Raw genomic sequence first — 21,434 nt, 5'->3', positions numbered from 1 at the left:
CCTCCGACACATATATCCTCTTGGTCAATCTTTCCTCACTCATTCTCTCCATGTGCCCAAACCATTTCAAAACACCCTCTTCTGCTCTCTCAACCACGCTCTTTTTATTTATACACATCTCTCTTACCCTTACGTTACTTACTCGATCAAACCACCTCACACCACACATTGTCCTCAAACATCTCATTTCCAGCACATCCATCCTCCTGCGCACAACTCTATCCATAGCCCACGCCTCGCAACTATACAACATTGTTGGAACTACTATTCCTTCAAACATACCCATTTTTGCTTTCCGGGATAATGTTCTCGACTTCCACACATATTTCAAGGCTCCCAAAATTTTCGCCCCCTCCCCCACCCTATGATCCACTTCCGCTTCCATGGTTCCATCCGCTGACAGATCCACTCCCAGATATCTAAAACACTTCACTTCCTCCAGTTTTTCACCATTCAAACTCACCTCCCAATTGACTTGACCCTCAACCCTACTGTACCTAATAACCTTGCTCTTATTCACATTTACTCTTAACTTTCTTCTTCCACACACTTTACCAAACTCCGTCACCAGCTTCTGCAGTTTCTCACATGAATCCGCCACCAGCGCTGTATCATCAGCGAACAACAACTGACTCACTTCCCAAGCTCTCTCATCCCCAACAGACTTCATACTTGCCCCTCTTTCCAAAACTCTTGCATTTACCTCCCTAACAACCCCATCCATAAACAAATTAAACAACCATGGAGACATCACACAACCCTGCCGCAAACCTACATTCACTGAGAACCAATCACTTTACTCTCTTCCTGCACGTACACATGCCTTACATCCTCGATAAAAACTTTTCACTGCTTCTAACAACTTGCCTCCCACACCATATATTCTTAATACCTTCCACAGAGCATCTCTATCAACTCTATCATATGCCTTCTCCAGATCCATAAATGCTACATACAAATCCATTTGCTTTTCTAAGTATTTCTCACATACATTCTTCAAAGCAAACACCTGATCCACAGATCCTCTACCACTTCTGAAACCACACTGCTCTTCCCCAATCTGATGCTCTGTACATGCCTTCACCCTCTCAATCAATACCCTCCCATATAATTTACCAGGAATACTCAACAAACTTATACCTCTGTAATCTGAGCACTCACTCTTATCCTCTTTGCCTTTGTACAATGGCACTATGCACGCATTCCGCCAATCCTCAGGCACCTCACCATGAGTCATACATACATTAAATAACCTTACCAACCAGTCAACAATACAGTCACCCCCTTTTTTAATAAATTCCACTGCAATACCATCCAAACCTGCTGCCTTGCCGGCTTTCATCTTCCGCAAAGCTTTTACTACCTCTTCTCTGTTTACCAAATCATTTTCCCTAACCCTCTCACTTTGCACACCACCTCGACCCAAACACCCTATATCTGCCACTCTGTCATCAGACACATTCAACAAACCTTCAAAATACTCATTCCATCTCCTTCTTACATCACCACTACTTGTTATCACCTCCCCATTTACGCCCTTCACTGAAGTTCCCATTTGCTCCCTTGTCTTACGCACCCTATTTACCTCCTTCCAGAACATCTTTTTATTCTCCCTAAAATTTACTGATAGTCTCTCACCCCAACTCTCATTTGCCCTTTTTTTTCACCTCTTGCACCTTTCTCTTGACCTGTCTCTTTCTTTTATACTTCTCCCACTCAATTGCATTTTTTCCCTGCAAAAATCGTCCAAATGCCTCTCTCTTCTCTTTCATTAATACTCTTACTTCTTCATCCCACCACTCACTACCCTTTCTAAACAGCCCACCTCCCACTCTTCTCATGCCACAAGCATCTTTTGCGCAATCCATCACTGATTCCCTAAATACATCCCATTCCTCCCCCCACTCCCCTTACTTCCATTGTTCTCACCTTTTTCCATTCTGTACACAGTCTCTCCTGATACTTCTTCACACAGGTCTCCTTCCCAAGCTCACTTACTCTCACCACCTTCTTCACCCCAACATTCACTCTTCTTTTCTGAAAACCCATACTAATCTTCACCTTAGCCTCCACAAGATAATGATCAGACATCCCTCCAGTTGCACCTCTCAGCACATTGACATCCAAAAGTCTCTCTTTCGCACGCCTGTCAATTAACACGTAATCCAATAACGCTCTCTGGCCATCTCTCCTACTTACATAAGTATACTTATGTATATCTCGCTTTTTAAACCAGGTATTCCCAATCATCAGTCCTTTTTCAGCACATAAATCTACCAGCTCTTCACCATTTCCATTTACAACACTGAACACCCCATGCATACCAATTATTCCCTCAACTGCCACATTACTCACCTTTGCATTCAAATCACCCATCACTATAACCCGGTCTCGTGCATCAAAACCGCTAACACACTCATTTAGCTGCTCCCAAAACACTTGCCTCTCATGATCTTTCTTCTCATGCCCAGGTGCATATGCACCAATAATCACCCACCTCTCTCCATCAACTTTCAATTTTACCCATATTAATCGAGAATTTACTTTCTTACATTCTATCACATACTCCCACAACTCCTGTTTCAGGAGTATTGCTACTCCTTCCCTTGCTCTTGTCCTCTCACTAACCCCTGACTTCACTCCCCAGACATTCCCAAACCACTCTTCCCCTTTACCCTTGAGCTTCGTTTCACTCAGAGCCAAAACATCCAGGTTCCTTTCCTCAAACATACTACCTATCTCTCCTTTTTTCACATCTTGGTTACATCCACACACATTTAGGCACCCCACTCTGAGCCTTCGAGTGCCATTTACCTCCTTAACAACCCCATCCATAAACAAATTAAACAACCCTGGAGACATCACACACCCCTGCCGCAAGGGTGAAAGGTGCAAGAGGTGAAAAAAAGGGCAAATGAGAGTTGGGGTGAGAGAGTATCATTAAATTCTAGGGAAAATAAAAAGATGTTCTGGAAGGAGGTAAATAAATTGCGTAAGACAAGGGAGCAAATGGGAACTTCAGTGAAGGGCGCAAATGGGGAGGTGATAACAAGTAGTGGTGATGTGAGAAGGAGATGGAGTGAGTATTTTGAAGGTTTGTTGAATGTGTTTGATGATAGAGTGGCAGATATAGGGTGTTTTGGTCGAGGTGGTGTGCAAAGTGAGAGGGTTAGGGAAAATCATTTGGTAAACAGAGAAGAGGTAGTGAAAGCTTTCCGGAAGATGAAAGCCGGCAAGGCAGCAGGTTTGGATGGTATTGCAGTGGAATTTATTAAAAAAGGGGGTGACTGTATTGTTGACTGGTTGGTAAGGTTATTCAATGTATGTATGACTCATGGTGAGGTGCCTGAGGATTGGCGGAATGCGTGCATAGTGCCATTGTACAAAGGCAAAGGGCATAAGAGTGAGTGCTCAAATTACAGAGGTATACGTTTGTTGAGTATTCCTGGTAAATTATATGGGAGGGTATTGATTGAGAGGGTGAAGGCATGTACAGAGCATCAGATTGGGGAAGAGCAGTGTGGTTTCAGAAGTGGTAGAGGATGTGTGGATCAGGTGTTTGCTTTGAGGAATGTATGTGAGAAATACTTAGAAAAGCAAATGGATTTGTATGTAGCATTTATGGATCTGGAGAAGGCATATGATAGAGTTGATAGAGATGCTCTGTGGAAGGTATTAAGAATGCATGGTGTGGGAGGAAAGTTGTTAGAAGCAGTGAAACGCTTTTATCGAGGATGTAAGGCATGTGTACGTGTAGGAAGAGAGGAAAGTGATTGGTTCTCAGTGAATGTAGGATATATATATATATACATATATATATATATATATATATATATATATATATATATATATATATATATATATATATATATATATATATATATATATATATATATATATATATATATCTTTCTTTCAAACTATTCGCCATTTCCCGCATTAGCGAGGTAGCGTTAAGAACAGATGACTGGGCCTTTGAGGGACTACCCTCACCTGGCCCAATTCTCTGTTCCTTCTTTTGGAAAGAAAAAAAAAAAAAAGAAAAAAAAAGAGAGGGGAGGATTTCCAGCCCCCCGCTCCCTCCCCTTTTAGTCGCCTTCTACGACACGCAGGGAATACGTGGGAAGTATTCTTGCTCCCCTATTCCCAGGGATATATATATATATATATATATATATATATATATATATATATATATATATATATATATATATATATATATATATATATATATATATATATATATATATATATATATATATATATATATATATATATATATATATATATATTTATATATAGACTCAGATTGCGGTGTCTAAATGTGTGTGGATGTAACTAAGATGTGAAAAAAGGAGAGATAGGTAGTATGTTTGAGGAAAGGAACCTGGATGTTTTGGCTCTGAGTAAAACGAAGCTCAAGGGTAAAGGGGAAGAGTGGTTTGGGAATGTCTTGGGAGTAAAGTCAGGGGTTAGTGAGAGGACAAGAACAAGGGAAGGAGTAGCAGTACTCCTGAAACAGGAGTTGTGGGAGTATCTGATAGAATGTAAGAAAATAAATTCTCGAGTAATATGGATAAAACTGAAAGTTGATGGAGAGAGATGGATGATTATTGGTGCATATGCACCTGGGCATGAGAATAAAGATCATGAGAGGCAAGTGTTTTGCGAGCAGCTGAATGAGTGTGTTAGTGGTTTCGATGCACGAGACCGGGTTATAGTGATGGGTGATTTGAATACAAAGGTGAGTAATGTGGCAGTTGAGGGAATAATTGGTATACATGGGGTGTTCAGTGTTGTAAATGGAAATGGTGAAGAGCTTGTAGATTTATGTGCTTAAAAAGGACTGGTGATTGGGAATACCTGGTTTAAAACGCGAGATATACATAAGTATACATATGTAAGTAGGATAGATGGCCAGAGAGCGTTATTGGATTACGTGTTAATTGACAGGAGCGCGAAAGAGAGACTTTTGGATGCTAATGTGCTGAGAAGCGCAACTGGAGGCATGTCTGATTATTATCTTGTGGAGGCTAAGGTGAAGATTTGTATGGGTTTTCAGAAAAGAAGAGTGAATGTTGGGGTGAAGAGGGTGGTGAGAGTAAGTGAGCTTGGGAAGGAGACTTGTGTGAGGAAGTACCAGGAGAGACTAAGTACAGAAGGGAAAAAGGTGAGAACAATGGAAGTAAGGGGAGTGGGGGAGGAATGGGATATATTTAGGGAATCAGTGATGGATTGTGCAAAAGATGCTTGTGCCATGAGAAACGTGGGAGGTGGGTTGATTAGAAAGGGTAGTGAGTGGTGGGATGAAGATGTAAGATTATTAGTGAAAGAGAAGAGTGAGGCATTTGGACGATTTTTGCAGGGAAAAAATGAAATTGAGTGGGAGATGTATAAAAGAAAGAGACAGGAGGTCAAGAGAAAGGTGCAAGAGGTGAAAAAGAGGGCAAATGAGAGTTGGGATGAGAGAGTATCATTAAATTTTAGGGAGAATAAAAAGATGTTCTGGAAGGAGGTAAACAAAGTGCGTAAGACAAGGGAGCAAATGGGAACTTCAGTGAATGGTGCTAATGGGGAGGTGATAACAAGTGGTGGTGACGTGAGAAGGAGATGGAGTGATTATTTTGAAGGTTTATTGAATGTGTTTGATGATAGAGTGGCAGATATAGGGTGTTTTGGTCGAGGTGGTGTGCAAAGAGAGAGGGTTAGGGAAAATGATTTGGTAAACAGAGAAGAGGTAGTAAAAGCTTTGCGGAATATGAAAGCAGGCAAGGCAGCAGGTTTGGATGGTATTGCAGTGGAATTTATTAAAAAAGGGGGTGACTGTATTGTTGACTGGTTGGTAAGGTTATCTAATGTATGTATGAGTCATGGTGAGGTGCCTGAGGATTGGCGGAATGCGTGCATAGTGCTATTGTATAAAGGCAAAGGGGATATATATACATATGTATATATATATATATATATATATATATATAGAGAGAGAGAGAGAGAGAGAGAGAGAGAGAGAGAGAGAGAGAGAGAGAGAGAGAGAGAGAGAGAGAGAGAGAGAGAGAGAGAGAGAGAGAGAGAGAGAGAGAGAGAGAGAGAGAGAGAGAGAGAGAGAGAGAGAGAGAGAGCAGTGTGGTTCCAGAAGTGGTAGAGGAGGTGTGGATGAGGTGTTTGCTTTGAAGAATATATGTGAGAAATACTTAGAAAAGCAAATGGAATTGTATGGAGCATTCATGCATCTGGAGAAGGCATATGATAGAGTTGATAGAGATGCTCTGTGGAAGGTACTAAGAATATAAGGTGTGGGAGGCAAATGTTAGAAGCAAGGAAAAGTTGTTATCGAGGATGTAGGCATGTGTACGTGTAGGAAGAGAGGAAAGTGATTGGTTTTCAGCGAATGTAGGTTTGCGGCAGGGGTGTGAGATGTCTCCATGGTTGTTTAATGGATGGGGTTGTTAGGTAGGTGAATGTAAGAGTTTTAGAAAGAGGGGCAAGTATGAAGTCTTTTGGGGATGAGAGAGCTTGGGAAGTGAGTCAGTTGTTGTTTGCTGATGATACAGCGCTGGTGGCTGATTCATGTGAGAAACTGCAGAAGCTGGTAACTGAGTTTTGTAAAGTGTGTGAAGGAAGAAAGTTAAGAGTAAATGTGAATAAGAGCAAGTTAATTAGGTACAGTAGGGTTGAGGGTCAAGTCAATTGGGAGGTAAGTTTGAATGGACAAAAACTGGAGGAAGTAAAGTGTTTTAGATATCTGGGAGTGGATCTGGCATCGGATGGAACCATGGAAGCGGAAGCGAATCATGGGGTGGGGGAGGGGGCGAAAATCCTGGGAGCCTTGAAGAATGTGTGGAAATCGAGAACACTATCTCCGAAAGCAAAAATGGCTATGTTTGAAAGAATAGTGTTTTCATCAATGTTTTATGGTTGTGAGTCGTGGGCTATGGATAGAGTTGTGCACAGGAGTATGGATGTGCTGGAAATGAGATGTTTGAGGACAATGTGTGGTGTGAGGTGGTTTGATCGAGTAAGTAATGTAAGGGTAAGAGAGATGTGTGGAAATAAAAAGAGAGAGCAGAAGAGGGTGTTTTGAAATGGTTTGGGCACATGGAGAGAATGAGTGAGGAAAGATTGACCAAGAGGATATATGTGTCGGAGGTGGAAGGAACGAGGAGAAATGGGAGACCAAATTTGAGGTGGAAAGATAGAGTGAAAAAGATTTTGAGTTATCGGGGCCTGAACATGCAGGAGGGTGAAAGGCGGGCAAGGAATAGAGTGAATTGGATCGATGTGGTATACCAGGGTAGACGTGCTGTCAATGAACTGAATCAGGGCATGTGAAGCGTCTGGGGTAAACCATGGAAAGTTTTGTTGGGCCTGGATGTGGAAAGGTATATGTGGTTTCGGGCATTATTACAGGACAGCTAGAGACTGAGTGTGAACGAATGGGGCCTTTATTGTCTTTTCCTAGCGCTATCTCGCTCACATGAGGGGGGAGGGGTATGTTATTCCATGTGTCGCGAGGTGGCGATGGGAATGAAAAACGGCAGTGTGAATTTTGTGCAAGTGTATATATGTATGTGTCTGTGTGTGTATATATATGTGCACATTGAGATGTATGGGTATGTATCTTTGCGTGTGTGGACGTGTATGTGTATACATGTGTATGTGGGTGAGCTGGGCCATTTCTTTCGTCTGTTTTCTTGCGCTACCTCGGAAACGCGGGAGAGAGCGACAAAGCAATTAAATAAATAAATATATATGTATATATATATATATATATATATATATATATATATATATATATATATATATATATATATATATATATATATATATATATATATATATATATATATATATATATATATATATATATATATATATATATATATATATATATATATATATATATGTGTGTATATTATCCCTGGGGATAGGGGAGAAAAAATACTTCCCACGTATTCCCAGCGTGTCGTAGGTGACTAAAAGGGGAGTGAGCGGGGTGCTGGAAATCCTCCCCTCTTGTCTTTTATTCTTAATTTTCCAAAAGAAGGAACAGAGAAGTGGGCCAGGTGAGGATTTCCCTCAGAGGCCCAGTCTCTGTTCTTGACGCTACCTTGCTAATGCGGGAAATAGCGAACTGTTTGACGTGCTGTCAGTGGATTGAATCGAGGCATGTGAAGCGTCTGGGGTAAACCATGGAAAGCTGTGTAGGTATGTATATTTGCGTGTGTGGACGTATGTATATACATGTGTATGGGGGTGGGTTGGGCCATTTCTTTCGTCTGTTTCCTTGCGCTACCTCGCAAACGCGGGAGACAGCGACAAAGCACAAATATATATATATATATATATATAATATATATATATATATATATATATATATATATATATATATATATATATATATATATATATATAGATATATATATATATATATATATATATATATATATATATATATATATATATATATATATATATATATATATATATATATATATATATATATACATATATATATATATATATATATTATATATATATATATATATATATATATATATATTTTAGGGTGAATATAAAGATGTTTCGGAAGAAGGTAAATAAAGTGGGAAAGACAAGAGAACAAATGGGAAAAACCATGAAGGGGGCTAATGGAAAGGTGATAACAAGTAGTGGTGTTATGAGGGTATGGAGTGAGTATTTTGAAGGTTTGTTAAAAATGTTAGGTGATAGAGTGGCAGATATATAATGTTTCGGGTGCTATTGTACAAAGGCATAGGGGATGAAGGTGAGTGCTCATATTACAGAGGTATACGTTTGTTAAGTGTTCCTGGGAAATCATATGGGAAGGTGTTAATTGAGAGGGTGAAGGTATGTACAGAGCATCAGATTGGGGAAGATCAGTGTGGTTTCAGAAGTGGTAGGGGATATGTGGATCACGTGTTTGTTTTGAAGGATGTATGTGAGTAATACTTCTAAAAGCAGATGGATTTGTATGTATCATTTATGGATCTGGAAAAGGCATATGATAGTGTTGATAGAGATTCTCTTTGGAAGGTATTAAGAATTAATGGCGTGGGAGGTAAGTTTTTAGAAGCAGTGTAAAGATTTTATTGAGGATATAAGGCATATGTACAAATAGGAAGAGAGGAAAGTGATTGGTTTTCAGTTAATGTCGGTTTGCGGCAGGAGTACATGATTTCTCCATGTGTGTTTAATTTGTTTATGTATGGGGCTGTTAGGGAGGTGAATGCAAGAGTTTTGTCGAGAGGGGCAAGTATTCAGTCTGTTGTGGATAAGAGAGCTTGGTAAGTTATTCAGTTGCTATTCGCTGTTGATACATCGCTGGTGTTTGATTCAGGTGAGAAACTGCAGAATCTGGTGACTTAGTTCGGTAAAGTGTGTGAAAGAAGAAAGCTGAGAGTAAATGTGAAAAAGAGTAAGTTTATTAGGTACAGTAAGATTGAGGGAAATGTCAATCGGGAGGTAAGTTTTAATGGACAAAAATGGAGGAAGTGAAGTGTTTTAGATATATGAGAATTGATTTGGCAGCGGAAGGAACCATGGAAGCGGAATTTAGTCACAGGTGGGGGAGGGGGAGAAAGTTTTGAGAGTGGAAAAATGTGTGGAAGGGGAGAACATTATCTCAGAAAGCAAAAATGGCTATATTTGAAGGAATAGTGTTCCAACAATGTTTTATGATTGCGAGGCGTGGGCTATGGATAGAGTTATGCGTAGGTGGGTGGATGTGTTGGAAATGAGATTGACGAAGAGGATGTATGTCTCAGAGGTGGAACGAACGAGGAGAAGTGGGAGGCCAAATTGGAGGTGGAAGGATGGAGTGAAATGGATTTTGAGCGATCGGGATCTGAACATGCAGGAGGGTGAAATGCGTGGAAGGAATCGAGCGAATTGGAACGATGTGGTATACCGGGGTCGACGTGCCGTCAGTGGATTGAACAAGGGCATAAGAAACGTCTGGGATAAAACCTGGATAAGGAAAGGGAGATGTGGTTTCGGTGAATCATACATGACAGCTAGAGACTGAGTGTGAACGAATGTGGCTTTTGTTGTCTTTTGCTAGCGCTACCTTGCGCGCATGCGGGTGAAGGGGGTTGCCATGTCATGTGTGGCAGGATGGCAACGGGAATGAATATAGGCAGCAAGTATGAATTATGTGCATGTGCATATATGTATATGTCTTTGTATATACATATATGTATATGTTGAAATGTATAGGTAGGTATATGTAATTGTGTGGACGTGTATGTATATCCATGTGTTTGTGGGTGGGTTGGGTCATTCTTTCGTCTGTTTCCTTGCGGTACATCGTTAGCACGGGAGACAGCGACAAAGTATAATAATAATTAAATTAATAGATAAATAAAAGAATATATAGTTGCCTTCTACGACACGCAGGGAATACGTAGGGAGTATTCTTTCTCCCCTAACCCCAGAGATAATATATATATATATATATATATATATATATATATATATATATATATATATATATATATCGCTACCTTGCTAATGCGGGAAATGGTGATAGTATGAAAGATATATATATATATATATATATATATATATATATATATATATATATATATATGTATATATATATATATATATATATATATATATATATATATATATATATATATATATATATATATATATATATATATACATATATATATATATATATATATATATATATATATATATATATATATATATATATATATATATATATTTTTTTTTTTTGCTTTATCGCTGTCTCCCGCGTTTGCGAGGTAGCGCAAGGAAACAGACGAAAGAAATGGCCCAACCCACCCCCATACACATGTATATACATACGTCCACACACGCAAATATACATACCTTCACAGCTTTCCATGGTTTACCCCAGACGCTTCACATGCCCTGATTCAATCCACTGACAGCACGTCAACCTCGGCATACCACATCGATCCAATTCACTCTATTCCTTGCCTTCCTTTCACCCTCCTGCATGTTCAGGCCCCGATCACACAAAATCTTTTTCACTCCATCTTTCCACCTCCAATTTGGTCTCCCACTTCTCCTCGTTCCCTCCACCTCCGACACATATATCCTCTTGGTCAATCTTTCCTCACTCATTCTCTCCATGTGCCCAAACCATTTCAAAAACACCCTCTTCTGCTCTCTCAACCACGCTCTTTTTATTTCCACACATCTCTCTTACCCTTACGTTACTTACTCGATCAAACCACCTCACACCACACATTGTCCACAAACATCTCATTTCCAGCACATCCATCCTCCTGCGCACAACTCTATCCATAGGCCACGCCTCGCAACCATACAACATTGTTGGAACCACTATTCCTTCAAACATACCCATTTTTGCTTTCCGAGATAATATTCTCGACTTCCACACATTCTTCAAGGCTCCCAGGATTTTCGCCCCCTCCCCCACCCTATGATCCACTTCCACTTCCATGGTTCCATCTGCTGCCAGATCCACTCCCAGATATCTAAAACTATTTACTTCCTCCAGTTTTTCTCCATTCAAACTTACCTCACAATTGACTTGACCCTCAACCCTACTGTACCTAATAACCTTGCTCTTATTCATATTTATTCTTAACTTTCTTCTTTCACACACTTTACCAAACTCAGTCACCAGCTTCTGCAGTTTCTCACATGAAACAGCCACCAGCGCTGTATCATCAGCGAACAAAAACTGACTCACTTCCCAAGCTCTCTCATCCCCAACAGACTTCATACTTGCCCCTCTTTCCAAAACTCTTGCATTTACCTCCCTAACAACCCCATCCATAAACAAATTAAACAACCAAGGAGACATCACACACCCCTGCCGCAAGCCTACATTCCCTGAGAACCAATCACTTTCTTCTCTTTCTACACGTACACATGCCTTACATCCTCGATAAAAACTTTTCACTGCTTCTAACAACTTGCCTCCCACACAATATATTCTTAATACCTTCCAAAGAGCATCTCTATCAACTCTATCATATGCCTTCTCCAGATCCATAGATGCTACATACAAATCCATTTGCTTTTCTAAGTATTTCTCACATACATTCTTCAAAGCAAACACCTGATCCACACATCCTCTACCACTTCTGAAACCACACTGCTCTTCCCCAATCTGATGCTCTGTAAATGCTTTCACCCTCTCAATCAATACTCTCCCATATAATTTTCCAGGAATACTCAACAAACTTATACCTCTGTAATTTGAGCACTCACTCTTATCCCCTTTGCCTTTGTACAATGGCACTATGCACGCATTCCGCCAATCCTCAAGCACCTCGCCATGAGTCATACATACATTGAATAACCTTACCAACCAGACAATAATACAGTCACCCCCTTTTTTAATAAATTCCACTGCAATACCATACAAACCTGCTGTCTTGCCGGCTTTCATCTTCCGCAAAGCTTTTACTACCTCTTCTCTGTTTACCAAATCATTTTCCCTAACCCTCTCACTTTGCACACCACCTCGACCAAAACACCCTATATCTGCCACTCTATCATCAAACACATTCAACAAACCTTCAAAATACTCACTCCATCTCCTTCTCACATCACCACTACTTGTTATCACCTCCCTATTTGCGGCCTTCACTGAAGTTCCCATTTGCTCCCTTGTCTTACGCACTTTATTTACCTCCTTCCAGAACATCTTTTTATTCTCCCTAAAATTTAATGATACTCTCTCACCCCAACTCTCATTTGCCCTCTTTTTCACGTCTTGCACCTTTCTCTTGACCTGTCTCTTTCTTTTATACATCTCCCACTCAATTGCATTTCTCCCTGCAAAAATCGTCCAAATGCCCCTCTCTTCTCTTTCACTAATAATCTTACTTCTTCATCCCACCACTAACTACCCTTTCTAATCAACCCACCTCCCACTCTTCTCATGCCAAAAGCATCTTTTGCGCAATCCATCACTGATTCCCAAAATACATCCCATTCCTTCCCCACTCCCCTTACTTCCATTGTTTTCCCCTTTTTCCACTCTGTACTCAGTCTCTCTTGATACTTTCTTACACAAGTCTCCTTCCCAAGCTCTTTTACTCTCACCACTACCTGGTAAATTATATGGGAGGGTATTGATTGAGAGGGTGAAGGCATATACAGAACATCAGATTGGGGAAGAGCAGTATGGTTTCAGAAGTGGTAGAGGATGTGTGGATGATGTGTTTGCTTTGAAGAATGTATGTGAGAAATACTTAGAAAGGCAAATGGATTTGTATGTAGCATTTATGGATCTGGAGAAGGCATATGATAGAGTTGATAGAGGTGCTCTGTGGAAGGTATAAAGAATATATGGTGTGGGAGGCAAGTTGTTAGAAGCAGTGAAAAGTTTTTATCGAGGACGTAAGGCATGTGTACGTGTAGGAAGAGAGGAAAGTGATTGGTTCTCAGTGAATGTAGGTTTGCGGCAGCGGTGTGTGATGTCTCCAAGGTTGTTTAATTAATTTATGGATGGGGTTGTTAGGGATGTGAATGCAAATGTTTTGGAAATAGGGGCAAGTATGAAGTCTGTTGGGGATGAGAGAGCTTAGGAAGTGAGTCAGTTGTTGTTCGCTGATGATACAGCGCTGGTGGCTGATTCATGTGAGAAACTGCAGAAGCTGGTGACTGAGTTTGGTAAAGTGTGTGAAAGAAGAAAGTTAAGAGTAAATGTGAATAAGAGCAAGGTTATTAGGTACAGTAGGGTTGAGGGTCAAGTCAATTGGGAGGTAAGTTTGAATGGAGAAAAACTGGAGGAAGTAAAGTGTTTTAGATATCTGGGAGTGGATCTGGCAGCAGATGGAACCATTGAAGCGGAAGTGGATCATAGGGTGGGGGAGGGGGCGAAAATCCTGGGAACCTTGAAGAATGTGTGGAAGTCGAGAACATTCTCTCGGAAAGCAAAAATGGGTATGTTTGAAGGAATAGTGGTTCCAACAATGTTGTATGGTTGCGAGGCGTGGGCTATGGATAGAGTTGTGCGCAGGAGGATGGATGTGCCGGAAATGAGATGTTTGAGGACAATGTGTGGTGTGAGGTTGTTTGATCGAGTAAGTAACGTAAGGGTAAGAGAGATGTGTGGAAATAAAAAGAGCGTGGTTGAGAGAGCAGAAGAGGGTGTTTTGAAATGGTTTGGTCACATGGAGAGAATGAGTGAGGAAAGATTGACCAAGAGGATATATGTGTCGGAGGTGGAGGGAACGAGGAGAAGTGGGAGACCAAATTGAAGGTGGAAAGATGGAGTGAAAAAGATTTTGTGTGATCGGGGCCTGAACATGCAGGAGGGTGAAAGGCGGGCAAGGAATAGAGTGAATTGGATCGAAGTGGTATACCGGGTTGACGTGCTGTCAGTGGATTGAATCAGGCATTTGAAGCGTCTGGGGTAAACCATGGAAAGCTATGTAGGTATGTATAGTTGCGTGTGTGGACATATGTATATACATGTGTATGGGGGTGGGTTGGGCCATTTCTTTCGTCTGTTTTCTTGCGCTACCTCTCAAACGCGGGAGACAGCGACAAAGCAAAAAAAAAAAAAAAAAGAAATATATATATATATATATATATATATATATATATATATATATATATATATATATATATATATGTATATATATATATATATATATATATATATATATATATATATATATATATATATATATATATATATATATATATATACATATATATATATATATATATATATATATATATATATATATATATATATATATATATATATATATATATATATATATATATATATTCTATATATGTATTTATTTTGCTTTGTCGCTGTCTCCCGCGTTTGCGAGGTAGCGCAAGGAAAAAGAAAGAAATGGCACAACCCACCTCCATAGACAATGTAGACAGACACATGCCCACACACGCAAATATACATACCTATACATCTCAATGTACACATACATATACACACACAGACACATACATATATACCTATGCACACAATTCACACTGTCTGCCCCTATTCATTCCCATCGCCACCTCGCCACACATGGAATACCATCCCCCTCCCCCCTCATGTGTGCGAGGTAGCACTAGGAAAAGACAAGAAAGGCCCCATTCGTTCACACTCAGTCTCTAGTTGTCACGCAATAATGCCCGAAACCACAGCTCCCTTTCCACATCCAGGCCCCACACAACTTTCCATGGTTTACCCTAGACGCTTCACATGCCTTGATTCAATCCACTGACAGCACGTCAACCCCGGTATACCACATCGATCCACTTCACTCTATTCCTTGCCCGCCTTTCACCCTCCTGCATGTTCAGGCCCCGATCACACAAAATCTTTTTCACTCCATCTTTCCACCTCCAATTGGTCTCCCACTTCTCCTCGTTCCCTCCACCTCCGACGCATATATCCTCTTGGTCAATCTTTCCTCACTCATTCTCTCCATGTGCCCAAACCCTTTCAAAACACCCTCTTCTGCTCTCTTAACCACGCTCTTTTTTTTTTTTTATTTCCACACATCTCTCTTACCCTTACATTACTTACTCGATCAAACCACCTCACACCACACATTGTCCTCAAGCATCTCATTTCCAGCACATCCACCCTCCTGCGCACAACTCTATCCATAACCCACGCCTCGCAACCATACAACATTTTTGGAACCACTATTCCTTCAAACATACCCATTTTTGCTTTCCGAGATAATGTTCTCGACTTCCACACATTCTTTATTAAGGATTTTCGCCCCCTCCCCCACCCTATATATATATATATATATATATATATATATATATATATATATATATATATATATATATATATATATATATATATATATATATATATATATATATATATATATATATATATATATATATATATATATATATATATATATATATATATATATATATATATATATATTATATATATATATAAATATATATATATATATATATATATATATATATATATATATATATATATATATATATATATATATATATATATATATATATATATATATATATATATATATATATATATATATATATATATAATATATATTTTCCCTGGGGATAGGGGAGAAAGAATACTTCCCACGTATTCCCTGCATGTCGTAGAAGGCGACTAAAAGGGGAGGGAGCGGGGGGCTGGAAATCCTCCCCTCTCGTTTTTTTTTTAATTTTCCAAAAGAGGGAACAGAGAATTGCGCCAGGTGAGGGTATTCCCTCAAAGGCCCAGTCCTCTGTTCTTAACGCTACCTCGCTAATGCGGGAAATGGCGAATAGTTTGAAAGAAAGAAAGAAATAATATATATATATATCCACACATACATTAAGATTACAATTCCTTGTGTATTTAGTAATAGAAGTTTCAATGATATTTCTCGTGGTAATAGAGTTAGAGTTAATTACTGAGATGGCATTACTCCAGTCAATTCAATGAACATAGTTTTTAACGTGATTAAACAAGGTATTTGATTCTTGTCCTGTTCTTATACTATGTTTATGTTCCTTAAATCTAACAGAAAGATCTTTACAAGTCTGCCTAACAGAAAACTTATCAGAATTTTTGCATGACACTTTATAGATGCATCCAAAAGAATTTTCTGGTGAATTCCTGGGTAAGATATTGTTTATAGTATTATTGTTGCTGAAGGCACATTTGCATTATAGAATTTAAGAAAATGGGAAATATAGTAAAATTATCATTAAATATGAGAGCTAAAAGATTCTTGGCGTCAATGAGTGGTTTAGATTAAACTCTATAAAATCATTTCTTTGCTAACTTAATGGATTTATCAATGAAAGATCTAGGGTACTTTAACTTAGATCCAATATATCTCTTCAAACTCATCATCAATATACTCTAACTCTGTCATGTTGAGATGAGTAATAGTGGTTATATGAGCATACATTGGTAGGTTTTCTGTACATGCTAAACTTAAACTTGTTTCCTTGCCTATGGATCATGCAATCTAAAAGTGGTAACATACCAATATTTTCAGTTTCTATAGCAAATTTGATGGAAGGTACTGAATTGTCAAGTAAAGGGATATATTTTTGTATATTCTCATTTGTTTCACAAACGCAAAGAACATCATCTACATGCCTAAACCAAATTGCATTAGAAGTTAAGATATCCTTTAGTTATTTTATTCAAAAAAATTCTATATAAAGATTACTTAGTACAGGGGAAAGAGGGCTACACATTGCCATACCAATTTTTGGACATAGTTACCTTCACTGGATTGAAATACGCATTCTTTTATTCACAATTTTTCAGTTCAATGAAAACAAACTTCGAAACAGGTAAATGAAAATCATCCAAGAAATCGAATGAAATTTCTAAAAGGTCATCAACTGGAACTTTTTTGAAAAGTAAGGAAACATCAATGGTAACAAGTTTGAAATCAAAATGAACATTGACATTGTTAAGCTTGTTAACTAAATCTACAATGTTCATGATATGAGAATTTGATATGTTACCCACTAAAGTTCTTAATGAACAATCTAACCATTTTGACAATTTATATGTGATGGAGCTTACTGCATTAAGTGATGTTTATATGGAATTTTTTGCGAAAAAATTACTAAAGGATATCTTACCTTTTAATGCAATTTTGTTTAGGTACGTAGATGATGTTCTTTGTTTTTAGTCAACAAATGTAAATATACAAATATTTCTCCCCTTACTTAACAATTTAGTAACTTCCATCAAATTTGCTGTAGAAAATGAAAATGATGGTATGCTACTATTTTTAGATTACATGATCAATAGTCAAGGAAACAAGTTTAAGTTTAGCATATAGAAAAACCCTACCAATATATGCTCATATATCCATTATTACTTATCTCAACATTACAGAGTTAAACTATAATCATTTCCATCTATGTTCCTTGTGGCATTACGTATTTGCAGTCCAGAGTATATTGATGATGAGTTTGAGAAGATATATTTTATTGGGTCTAAGTCAATGTACCCTAGATCTTTCATTCATAAATCCCTTAAGTTAGTAAAGAAATCATTTTATAGAGTTGAGTTAAAACCTCCCATTGACACCAAGGATCTTTCAGTTCTCCCTTTTAATAACAAATTAATTTACTTCCCATATTGCTTATATCCTTTAATGTAAATGTTGCTTTCAGCAACAATAATACTATAAAGAATATCTCAATTAGGAATTCACCAGAAAATTCTCCTGGGTGCATCTATAAAGTACCATGTAGAAATTGTGATAATTTTTCTGTTGGGCGGACTGGTAAGGATCTTTCCGTTAGACTTAAGCAACATATATATAGTGTAAGAATGGGACAAGAATCAAATACCTTGTTTGATCACGTTAAAAACTATGATCATTGTATTGACTGGAGTAATGCCGTCACACTCATTAACTTTATCACCAAGAAAAATATCACTGTATCTTCTATTATCAGATACACAAAGAATTATGATCTTATTATTAGTGATGGTCTATACAAATTGGATAATCCTGTTGTTGACAAAATTTGTAAACAATTCACCTTCGTGGCCACATAATAAGTTTATGATACGCTCGTTGTCTGTCTTGGACAATCGCATGTTTAACAAATGGCGTCCTAGGTACGTCTCTTCGTTGCATATCAATGACTGTGATATTTCGCTCTTGTGTCTTCCCTGATGATGTGACTATTACACAAAAGTGCTCTTGTGAACTTATCGTGTTTCATTTTCCCCGTATGCTTGACATTCCTTAGTTCAATCCTTTGCAGCACGTCGACCCAGGTATCCTCATGTATGTTCAGGCTCCGATCGCTCAAAATCTTTTTCACTCCATCGTTCCACCTCCAATTTGGTCTCCCACTTCTACTCGTTCTCTCCACCTCTGACACATATATCCTCTTTGTCAATCTTTCCTCACTCATTCTCTCCATGCGACCAAAACATTTCAATACACCCTTTTCTCCCTCAAATACATTCTTTCTATTACCACACATCTCTCTTATCCTTTCATTACTTACTCGATCCAACTACCTCACACCACATATTGTCCTCAAACATATCATTTCCAACACATCCATCCTCCTCCGCATAACCTTATCTATCGTCCATACCTCATAACCATATAACATTGTTGGAACCACTATTCCTTCAAACATACTTATTTTTACTTTCCGAGATAACTCTCTCGCCTTCCATATTCTTCAACGCTCCCAGATCCTTGGCCCCTCACACCACCCTGTGACTCACTTCCGCTTCTATGGATATATCCGCTGCCAAATCCACTCCCAGATATCTAAAACACTTTACTTCCTCCAGTTTTTCTTCATTCAAATTTACCTCCCAATTTCTTGTACCTCAACCCTAATGAACCTAATAACCTTGCTCTTATTCACATTTAATCCCAGTTTTCTTCTTTCACACACTTTACCAAACTCAGTCACCAGCTTCCGCAGTTTGTCACCCAAATCAGCCACCAGCGATGTATCATCAGCGAACAACAGCCGACTCACTTCCAAAGCCCTTTCATCCCCAACAGACTGCATACTTGCCCCTTTCTCCAAAACTCTTGCATTCACCTCCCTAACACACCGATCCAAAAACAAATTCAACAAGCATGAAGAAAACACATACCCCTGCCGTAATCCGACATTCAATGGAAACCAATCACTTTCCTCTCTTCCTACTCGTACACATGCCTTACTTTCCTAGTTGACCTATTCACCGATGTTCCCATTTGTTCTCTTGTTTTACGCAGTCTGAAATACCTCGTTCCAAAACATCTTTTTATTCTCCCTAGAATTGATGATACTTTTTCACCCCAACTCTCATTTGCCCTCTTTTTCACCTCTTGCACCTTTCTCGACCTCTTGCCTCTTTCCTTTATATATCTCTTAGTCATTTGAATTATTCAACAGCAAACATTCGTCCAAATGTCACACTCTTTTATTTCAGTAAAAATCGTACTTCTTCAACCCACTTATCACTAACCTTTCTAATCTGGCCACCTCCCACCTTTCTCATGCCACAGGCATCTTTTGTGCAAGCCATCACTGCTTCCCTAAATACATCTCATTCCTCCCCCACTCCCCTCATATCATTTGCTCTCACTTTTTTCCATTCTGCACTCAATTTCTCCTCACACTTCCTCACACAAGTCTCCTTTCCGAGCTCACATTCTCTCACCACTCTCTTCACCCAAACTTCTCCCTTCTTTTCTGAAATCCTCTACATATCTTGACCGCCTCTACAAGTTAATGATCGAACATCCCTCCAGTTACGCATCTCAGCACATTACCATCCAAAAGTCTCTTTCACGCGCTTATGAAATACCATGTATTGTAATAACGCTCTTTGGATATCTCTCCTACTTATATAAGTATACTTATGTATATCTCTCTTTAAATCAGGTATTCCCAGTCTCCAGTAATTTTTCAGCACAGAGATCTATAAGCTCTTCACAATTTCCATTTACAACGCTGAACACCTCATGTGCACCAATTATACCCTCAACTGCCACTTTACTCACTTTTGCATTCAATTCACCCATGACTATTGCCCGGTCTCGTCCATCAAAGCTGCTTACACGCTCAGCTGCGCACCTACCTCTCTCCATCCACTTTCAGTTTTACCCATATCAATGAAGAGTATATTTTCTTACACTGTATCACATACTCCCACAACTCCTGCTCGAGAATTGGGATGAGAGTATAATGAAAAATTTTCGAAGAACAAAAAGATTTTTTTTTTTTATATAGAGATAAGTAAAGTGTGAAAGACAAGAGAACAAATCTGAATATCGGTGAAAAGGGCCAACGGGGAAGTACTGACAAGTAGTGGTGGAGTGCGAGAGAGATAGAGTGAGTACTGTGAAAGTTTGTTGAATGTGTTTAATGATAGAATGACAGATATAGGGTGTTTTGGCTGAGGTTTTCTGACAAGTAAGAGGGTCAGGTAGTACGATTTGGTAAACAGAGAAGTTAGTGAAAGATTTACGGAAGATGAAAGCCGGGGAAGGCGGCGGGTTTGGATGGTATTGCAGTGGAATGTATTAAAAATTGGGGTGAGTGTGTAACATGTTGAGTGGTTCGTAAGGATATTCATTGTATGTATGGATCATGGTGAAGTGCCTGAGTATTGGCGGAATGCTTCCATATTGCGATTTTACAAAGGCAAAGGGGATAAAGGTGAGTGTTCAAACTACAGAGGCATAAGTTTGTTGAGTATTCCTGGGAAATTATATGGGAGGATATTGATTGAGAGAGTGAAGGCATGTACAGAGCATCAGATTGGGGAAGAGGAATATGGTTTCAGAAGTGGTAGAGGATGTGTGGATCAGCTGTATGCTTTGAAGAATGTATGTGAAAAATATTTAGAAATAGAGATGGAAGCAGAACCTCGTAACGGGGTAAGGGAGGGGGCGAAGGCTTTGAGGGCGTTGAGG

Source organism: Panulirus ornatus, chromosome 55 (assembly GCF_036320965.1).
Source record: "Panulirus ornatus isolate Po-2019 chromosome 55, ASM3632096v1, whole genome shotgun sequence".
Lineage (NCBI taxonomy): Eukaryota > Metazoa > Arthropoda > Malacostraca > Decapoda > Palinuridae > Panulirus > Panulirus ornatus.
Note: the sequence above shows the minus strand (reverse complement) of the source record.